Source organism: Lathyrus oleraceus, chromosome 3, assembly GCF_024323335.1.
Source record: "Lathyrus oleraceus cultivar Zhongwan6 chromosome 3, CAAS_Psat_ZW6_1.0, whole genome shotgun sequence".
In the NCBI taxonomy this organism is placed as follows: Eukaryota; Viridiplantae; Streptophyta; class Magnoliopsida; order Fabales; family Fabaceae; genus Lathyrus; species Lathyrus oleraceus.
In genome coordinates this window covers 221,723,638-221,734,243 of record NC_066581.1, presented here as the reverse complement: position 1 = coordinate 221,734,243, position 10,606 = coordinate 221,723,638, and positions in this window count along the sequence as shown.

Genomic DNA, 10,606 nt, shown 5'->3' with positions numbered 1-10,606 from the left:
CGTAAGTGGACTAATGTAGTAGTCACACCTATCTGAGGTCGTTCAATAAAAATATAGGCAATAAACACAAGTTAGAGACCTTGACTAGTAAGCCAAGTTCCAACAACTTGCCATGCCAAAAGAAAATGAGAATGATCTTGTATTGATTTAGGTCTTTTGCTTTATCAAGAAGCAACCTATCCTTAATGCAAAGCCATTCACTTGATCTTTGATCAAGATGAATTAGATTTGAATCAAGGAAGGTTAAACCTCATATACATCAAGGCTAACCACCAATCTTTAACTCATTGATCAAAAAGAAAAAAAGATGAAGAAGAAGATGAATAAGAATGAATATTAATGGACTTCAAATGAAATAAGAAAATTGCATTGACCAAATACAAATGGAATCAAGGTCAAATAATAGTAAACAGAAGCAAAATGAAACTTAGAAGTCAAGAAACAAATAAAATATTTTGGAATTTTTTAAAATTAAAATAATACTTGAATTAAAATAATCAATTAAAGGTCAAACTTCGAATCCATTTCAAATGAACTTTGAAAAGTCCAAATGAATCATCCTAAGTTCAACAAGGTCAAACAAAGGTTGACAAAAAATTTCAGCATTTTTAGAAACCAGAAACTATTTTTAAACAATTAAAAATGCATAAAAAATAACCTAATTGAACTAAAATCTCAAATAAATCTCAAATCAATTTATAAATTGATGAGAATATTTTCATAGATTCATCATCATTCAAAGAGGTTAATAAAATATTTTTATATTTTTTGAATATTGGAAACTATTTAAAATGAATTAAAAATAACCGGAAAAGAAAAAATTCACAAAAAATATCAAATTTCAAAATAAAAAATATTAAAAATCATTTTTAGAAACTAGAAATTAAAAGAAAAATAATGCAATTGGTCCCATATTTTTTGGAATTAAAATGAGAGAGATATGATTTTTTGAAATAAAAGGAAATAAAAGAAAATAAAAGAAATTAAAATCAGAAAATGGAAAATGGGAAAATATCTGGCGCGTTGGATCCAGTCTCATTAATTGAGCTGGCACATCCAAGGGCTATGGCATGCGTGCGCATCATGATCCTTAGTCAATTGAATAACACAAAGATTTAATAAAAGTCATAACATCCAATGGACCTGATTAGATCTGGAAGCATGATCCAACGACCGGTGGTGTACACCACCGTCTTCTCCGGCGAGCCCAGGGATTCCGGCCAAAGTTGCAGACAAATAAATCTTAACCAAATGAAGCGATCCTCATATCATTGGAAAGCTGGGGTGATGTACATCACCCCTGTACCATTGGTTTTCCTTCTAGATCCCCATAGGAAGAGAAATCAGAAGAGGAAAATAATGGAGTTCAAACTGAACTTGATGATTTTGCAAAATTAAAAGCACAATTCAAATGCCTCTGATGAGAGGACTTCAGCCAAGCCAAGAAACACAAGAAACAAGCAATAATCAATGAGTTTCGAAGAAGAAAAATTTGAACTTCCACTTCTGAAATGTAGATCTATGGAGCACGATTCTTCACAGCTCTTGATTGCAATTCACTCTTGGGATGAAGATGAAGCAAGGCTAAGGAATTTTAATTCCAATGATCAACCAATGAAGTTGAAAATTGGATCTGAAATTTTGAAATGAAAGAGAGAAATTCCTTTAAAGTAAGGTTTGGATTCAATTTTGCAGCATATCAGGCGCCTTTAGGTTGGAATATAGTGATGTTGAGCTCATGTATTTATAGCAAGGCAAGGTGGAAGCATGTAAGTTTCATGTGCATGAGTGGAGAGGGCATCCATGCCTTGGCCTATACAGGTGCATGGAGGGCCCAAATCCAATGGGAATTGCAAGCTTAAGTCATTTTGATCTGAAATGGACGGGCAGATGTGAGGTAATTGGAGTGCGCATGAACTTTGAACATGGTTTCCATAATTGCACCAAAATATTCATCTCTTCAAAAATGCCTCTTCCCAAAATGAAACATGGCCTTGTGGGTAATTGTTGGAAAGGTCTTGACATGAGGATCAATTGTTATGTTGAACAAAAATTCATTTGGAATTGGGAAATTAGTGAAAATTGGCCATAAAGTTCAAGGTGCAAAACATATGCTTGTGAAAATTTCCAAAATGGATCAACTTCAAGCCCCTCTGTTTCAATGATGCAAGCCTCAAATGACAAAACCTTCAACCTGAAACTTGTATATCATTTCAATACAATCAATTTGGACTTAAATTTTGCATCATTTGGATTTTTGATGAGAAAGTTATGGGCACTTGAAATTGGACTTTTCCACATTTCAATGCCTTTGGTCCAAAGTGACCTATAATGTTTTGCATTATCACATGTATTTATTTTAGGATTATGAAAATTTCTTTAGCCTAACAAATGAAGTAGACATCTTAAACTTTCTAATTCATTTGATCCCACATCAAAATCATAAAAAATGAGAGAGTTATGTCCTTTGGAAGTTGACCTAAAATTAGGGTTTCAGTCAAAATGACCTATAATGTTTTGAAATGGATGATGACCTTCCAAGCTTCAAATAAATTTTTGATGAACATGAAAATTATTCATATGGTCCTTAAGAACACTTTTGCGCTTGGGGTCATCTCCATTTGACAAACACATCAAAAGTTAGGGCTCAGTGGATTTCAAAATAGTCAGATGAATTGACTGATCAACTTCTCAAGTCCATACCTCAAATAAGCTCAAATATGCATGAAATGATGAATGAAAGAACTTCCCTTGATTTTATTTGATCAATGGTTGAGGTTGCTTCATGAGCAAGGCACAGTTGATGCACATATGAATTAGGGTTTCCTTGGGAAACAAGGCTCAAGCCGTTTGGTTGGCTTTGATAAAATTGACAAATTGAGATACTTGGGAGGCATATATGATGATTGAGAGCTTTGTGAATCATTGTCATGCTTGCTTTCCACTTCATCTGGCCATTCTTTGAGCATATGGGCCTCTTAGGAGCCTTGGATCTTATGATTGCTCAAGCTACAAAACAAAAGATGTTAGTGACATATTTTTGTACTTTTGGTTAGTAAACAAAATAAGAAAAGAAATAATATATAATTCAAGCATGCTTGGGGGTCTCAAACCAACTCACACAAGTTCCTACCCAAAGATTAAGGAGCCAAGATGCTATGATCCTTGAGGCAAATGAAATATGCAATGATATGATGCCATGGGGGATCTTAGGGTCAAAATTAGGGTCTGACAGATGCCCCTTGTTTAAGGTCATTCTAGCCGGAGATAGAAAGGTTAAAATCTTCGTCTCGATGAGGTAGAATGGGCTTAAATAATAACAAATAGACGAATTTCGGTGCCTAAGAGACCTCATGATGGAAATGTATGTATGCAAAAGTTTATACTCTGTGGAGATATATGTCCACAAAGGATAAAAGAAATCAGAGGCAACTGAAAATCCATACGAGTAATACACTCATAAATGGGACAGAGACTCTAGGAACTCACTGGGAAGTAAAGGGATAAAATGCGTGAGCAGGTCACGACTGGAAACTTGCTGAGAGACACGAATAGATTCCATGAAAATAAATCAATGGAAAGACCTGAGCTGACGCAAAGATGCATGTATTGGGGAATATGCCAATACATCAAACCTATCCACAGAGGATACTTCGGATAAAAATCTGGACTCAGATGGGGAAAACCCACCAAAGGGACTCAAGTCGGGAACGTCTACAAAGGACTCCGATGGGGAATGTCCAAAGATGACTCAATTGAGGAAATAACAAAAAATGAGGTATTATCGGTTACTGGGTAATAAGCTCAAGGAGACATGTGATCAAAACACTGGTATAAGGGTGAGAGAACAACACGCTCGGGGGAAGAATGAATATCCAAGACCGGTATAAGGGTGAGAGATATCAATCATCCAAAAGCATTTGAGGATGACCTAAAGAGGTATATTTCAACTCAGGAAAAATCTGACTCCACAAGGGGACAAAAAAGTCATAATATGGAGCAGAAGGGAAGGAATAACAGGGATACCAGTTACTGGGCATAAAATAGGTGACCAACCAAGGCGTGAATTGGGGAATATTTCCAAAACATTCATCATCCGAAAGGAGGTTTGAAAAGCAAACTCGATTATAGGATGGGCATTCGATTCCATAAGGAAATATGAATCTTACTCGATTGGAGAAGAAAAAAGACTTCGGCTGAAGAGCGCATGAGATATATTATCTATTACCGTCAAAACGTAGATAACCTACTCGCATGGAAGATTATCCACATCCGGTTACTGGGTTAATAAAGGATAGATAGGGCGAAAAGAAAGGACATCGAGATACCGACTATTGGGTATAAGATGATGACCAATCAAGGGGAGAAACAATCATTACCAAACACGGGTAAATGAAAGATGACTCGCTGGGGATCCAATGCTAAAGGATATGATCCGAGAAATATATCATCGGTTACTGGGTGGTATACTCGAAATGAAGGAATATCAATACCGAAAATTGGATAAAGATAACCAACAAAGAGGGGATTACATCTACCAATTACTGGGAAGAAAACCACAAAGAAAAGAGTAATCATCATTGGTTAGGATGAACTAAAATCAAGGGTTCACACTTCAAAGGGGATAAAAATGGGGATTACAACTACCGGTATGAGGGTAGAAAACCACAGAAAAGAGTAACCGTCATCATTTAGGATGAACAAAAATCAAGGGTTCACTCTTCAAAGGGGATAAAAATGGGGATTACAACTACCGGTATGGGGGTAGAAAACCACAGAAATAGGACTTACAACTACCGGTTACTGGGTAGGAGGCCAGAGAACTACGCCGGGGAAAAGATGGACAATTACTGGTTACTGAGCAATCATTCATCTAAACTACGGGGAAGTTGCAAAAGGAAAATAACAAGAGCAGTCAATCTAGGAACAAACTAGAGAGACACAATGAAACAAGGCTCAACCCAATGAGGATATAACTCAGGGGAGTAATTCCATCCCAATACATATCTTGGGAGGAAACTGAAACAACAATCATCCACGAGGACATAACTCAGTGGGGAATATGGAAGAAAGGATAAATACTTTCTGCCTATGGGGCTGACTCTGTATGGAGAGATCAGACGCAAACATCTGCTTGGGAATATATATCACCAAATAGCAAGAGACAACAAACAAATATATATGGAAAAGAATGCAACATGAATATCTGAACGCTATGATTATGCATGTATATGTGTGGTTTATGTATGATGAATGCTGACAAACAGACATATATAATACAAACAGATCCAGGAATCAATGGACAGACATCCGGTACTACATCTCAAAAGAGAAAGCCAAACCACTGGGGAAACTCCCAATCTGGTGGGGGCAACCATTACCAAGAAGCACCAATCTCTGCAGGGGGATAAAACCAATGCTGAGAATCAAATAAAGTCACTGCCAGGGACAAAGATCAGTGCTGTTGGGAACGAGCAAGGGAACACAATTACCAAAGCAGTGGATCTTCCAATAGTACGTAGAGAACAAGATAAGATCAAAGAAGAAAATCTACTGGGATCTTATTAGGAGGTGATGTAGGATTCTGTGGGGAACAACCACCAAACATAAGCACCTCAAACAAATCAACCACTTCTAACCACGGAGGAATATCCCTGCTGTGGAGAAGGAAAAGAAAACATCTTCTTCAAAAGTTCCAACGCCAGGCCAGGATCAAACAGAGCCTCGGTCAGGGAGAACACACGGATAAGATTCCTTTGTTGAAGAAGCTCTACTGGGGAAACCACCGGGACAAGATAAAAACTCTATGGGGAACAACCACCAAACAAAAATTTCAAGAATCAACACAATTCCTCATACTGTTGGAGAAATAACCTCTGCTGAGGAAAGGAGAAACAACGCTCCACTGGGGATAGAAAATAAACATTTTCATCACCCGCTCTGCTAGGAGGAGAAATCATACGAGAAGGAGGAAATGACAGCAATCAGGCTCTGGCCAAGCAATTCTCCTGGGGAACACTGTTGGCAATCAAACCGAGGATATCCTGAAAGCAATCAGCTGGAGATAACCTGCTGGCGACCAAAATGGGGAAGTCTCACATGAACAACCGTGCTGAGGATGGATGGGAAGCAAACCTGCTGGAAATCACAGTACATGAATCTGCTGAGGGTAAGCTATAAATCCATTCGTTGAAAATTCCACTCATGCTGGGATTTCCTGCTTACTCTGCGGGAGAATTCCAATCTGAATGAGGGAAAATCAACTTCCTCGAAGAGATAGCATATCAATTTATCAATCTATAAGGGATTTTAGGTCAATCCACACAAGGGATGATAACCATATAATTGATAACTCATATGCTAGATACAACTTCACTTGGGGAGCTAGAATACTGAGACCAAACTCAAGACTCTTCTGGGGATTTGGTGGGATGTTAGAGACATACTCTTCTAAACAAGATAGGATCCAAGTTCCAGACTCCCTGGGGAACAGTGATGCTTAACCTTCTTCTGCACTCACGGAGGAGACAACCTGAGAGATAATGAAGAGGATACAAGTATGCCAGGAATAATGAACAAATGTATTACCCTTTCGGAGATCATACTATCCTTGGGAGAGCACTGAAGATGTCCCAATTATCCTTTTTAGTCATTGTGAATGTTCACTTTGTTTAAAAACAGTTTGAAAAACTTTGTTTATTTTAAACAAATGATATTTACCAATTAAACCATGCAAACATTTGTTAACCAGTAACAAATAAGAGTGCAAAGAATTAGATAAAGGCTCAAATTTGTTTGATGGAATTGTAGTCTGCGAATGGCAAGACTCCATGGATCTTTACAAATTGGAAATTTGGTGATATATATTGGAAAAGGCCTACATTGAACATAATGACCATTTCTCCACCAACTCTGAATCCAATGTATTTGAAACTTCAATTGACAATGATTGAGCGAGAATCCTTGACAAAAGACCGTTGTAGAACAAAGTCTTGTCAGGATGCAGTTACTTCCCAATCCCCTAATTTTTACCTAGATTGCCCCAGGGTGAGGTACTCAATCTAGCGGGATATATATTCATTTTTTTTTCATGTCTCTAACTTTTTCCTGGATCGCCCTTTCGGGTTTTCAGTCCACCGAGACACTCAATTTTGCCTAAGCCACCCTTTCGGGTTTTCAACTTAGCGAGCTATTCTGTTTTTATTTTAGGCGAAGTATTTCTTTATTGCATCTGAATTCACAAGATGAGTGAAATCCTCCACATCCATAGTTGTAAGTATCAAAGCACCGCCTGAAAAGGATCTCTTAACAACATATGGACCTTCATAGTTTGGAGTCCACTTGCCCCTGGAATCGGGAGCGAAAGACAAGACTTTCTTGAGCATGAGGTCACCTTCTCGGAACACACGAGGCTTGACCTTCTTATCAAAGGCTTTATTCATCCTTTGCTGATACAACTGACCATGGCACATGGTAGTTAATCTCTTTTCTTCTATCAAATTCAGTTGGTCATAACGACTTTGAACCCATTCAGCCTCAGTCAACTTGGCTTCCATCAAGACTCGCATTGATGGGATCTCCATCTCTACTGGGAGTACGACCTCCATGCCGTAAACAAGGGAGAAAGGGGTTGCCCCTGTTGAAGTGCGGACGGGTGTATAATAACCATGCGAAGCAAATGGCAGCATCTCATGTCAATTTTTACACATAACAACCATCTTCTGGACAATCTTCTTGATATTCTTATTAGCAGCTTCAACAACCCCATTCATCTTGGGTCTATAAGGAGAAGAATTATGATGTGCTATCTTGAACTCGCTGTAACACCCCAAAATTTGCCCTCCTCATTCATGCATTCATTTTTAGATCATTTAGCATTTCACATTGCATTTCATCATTATCAATCAGAATTAGATACATTACATTTCATCATGTCAATCGGAATTAGCTCCAAGAAGCTTGGATATCATCCAAGACATTTTGTGGTTTCTACTCAAATGATCAGTCAACACAAGGGAAAGACTTGAGTTACTTCCAACAGGTTCAAATGGGGTCTATTCCTCAGTCCAAGCGCTAATCTTGAAGGAGCAAAAATCTGTTCCTGAGCTGTCATGCTCGCTAGGCGAGCAGAGTGGTTCGCTTAGCGAAAGGAACTGTCATGCTCGCTAGGCAAGCAGATCCTTCGCTAGGCGAAGACCACGCGTTTTCAGAAAATAACAGAAAGTCATGGGCTTGAGTTGCCCTCTTTTGAGCCCACAAAGTCACGAAAATCAAGTTATAAATTCAGAGTTGCAGTGAAACAAAACTCTATTCTATGTTATTCATATTATCGGAGAGAGAAAGAACAGAGCTAATAGAGTTCAGAGCAACCTCCGGACACTGAAGGGAACTCATCTGCAAAGAACCTATTCTACCTCATATAAACCCTCAGACTGCTTTGCAAACCCAACAGAGCGATTCAATTCCGTTCGATCTCTCCAATCAGGTTTGCCCTATTCCCATTACCTTATGTTTTTAATTTGAATACTCTGAATGTATGAGGTATTATCGTGAGGTTTTGCCCACGGGTTTAGATGTGCATGAATGTGTAGAAAAATACCTTGAATATTTAATCACGTAATTTCTGAAATGGAGACCACAGGGTTTGGGATTTCCGAGATCGGACTGTTATCAATGAAGAACCCAAAACCCGCAGGCGTTCGCTAGCACCTTCTCTAGGCGAGCCTGTAGCGAGGCTTCGCCAAGCCTTCGCTAAGCGACGCAGTAGCGATCGCGACAGCAGTTGCTTTTTATGTTTGCTCTAATCTGTTTTGTGTTTGCCATGGCATTGTTTTCTCCTGATTCCATCCTGTTACCCTAACCTCTTTGTTGAGTTTTTGTGAGGGCTCACATACTCTTACAGGGATAGCTTGCTTGGTGTTCCACTTTATTTGTGGGATACCATTTGGAGGTTTATTCTGATTACCTGTAGTGACTCACTTTCTTCGATGGTGCTAGCTTGGGGAGATCTTTGGGTTTCTTATTTCGTTAGTTGCTATTACTTCGGATCTTTATCCGTGCGGTAGACCTCTCGATCCCTTTATTTTTCCCGCATTTGACCGCTTTCTTAGCTGGAAGACCTCGATAGGAGGCAATGTTTTGTGTGTTTACTTTTGTGCCCAAAGACCTCCAAAAAGAGGCATCAGTGCTAAAGACCTCCATGAAGAGGCAATTGACGGATAAGAGGGATTAGTAGTCAATCCCCCGTTATTCAGTGCGTCGTTCTTTAAGATCACACTACCTGTCGATGCTTCAGAACAAAAGCTCAAGATCTTTTGTCCGGTCGGTCAGTGGAGAGGGTTCCACCTTTCTGAACCCCACGCCTTGTCATGAGCTCGCCCTGTCCAGGGTTAAGAGCTATGAGGTCTTATCCTCATTACCCTTTTGATTTGTTCACCCTGACGTTCAGTGTCAGTGGTTAAGAGCCTGTTTGATTACCCTTCCATGGCTTGTTTGTCGAGGTTGATATGACCCCTCTTGACTAAAGCCCTACCCATGTATGTTTGAGCCCCCTTGTTGGCAGTTTATTTTAAGATACATGTTTTGTGTGGTGTGATCGTCTCCCCATAGGATTGTTAGGCTTCGTATAGTCTCCCGTTTGCATGTCATTTAAGGTAGCGCGGTTCCTTCGCCTAGGACTGCCTTTTTGCATGAGCATCCCTAAAACACCAACAACTCATTGATTTTTCTTCTCCTAAGAACACGTTATCTCCTTCTACTACAGGCGAGTAAGTCTCCAAAGGTCAAGCATCCGGTAGATTGCATAGTAACGTCGTTCACCCAAAACACAACCCTTAACCCGTAGTTAGCCGAACTACGTTTTGCTCTGATTCTCATTCCAGATGAGATTCGTAGGCATAAGACGCGATGTCTTACCGAGCACACCCCCCCCCTTACCCTTAGGCAGCCGAGCTACGAAGACTCTGATTCTCATATTCAGATGAGATACGTATGCAGTGGATGCGATATCCGTGCGAGTCATTTCCTTTTAACCCCTCTTTTAGTAAATAACACATTAGATAAGCCCACACCCTTTAGACAAGAACAAAAAAAGTGGATCCCGTAGAGTACTACAGATGCGTAGGGGTGCTAGTACCTTCCCTTCGCATAATCGACTCCCGAACCCAAGATTTGGTTGCTAGACCTTGTCTTTTCCTTTACTTTTTCCAGGTTTACTTTGAGCGTTTCCTTTCCCCCCCTTTGGGATAAATAACGCACGGTGGCGACTCTTCTGTCATTTCATTTTTTTGCCGGTTGTTTTTTCACAGGTTGCGACAGCTGGCGACTCTGCTGGGGACCCTATTTCCCTAAGGGAGTCTCTCCTAGCTTTTGTAGGTTGCTTGTTTGTTGGGTGTTTATCCTTTTGTACAGTTATTTATTTTTCAGCATTTACCTGCTTTATCTTATTGCATTGTGTACATATGATTGCCGTATCTGCTGGTTCTGTTTGTTGGGATGGGATGTTCTATGAGAGATAAGCCCATTACCCAGGCTTGAGTGTACACACAGGTTTTAGAGTGGATAGTCATGAGGCTTGCATGGCGTGTTGCTACGTTAAGTCGTTCAT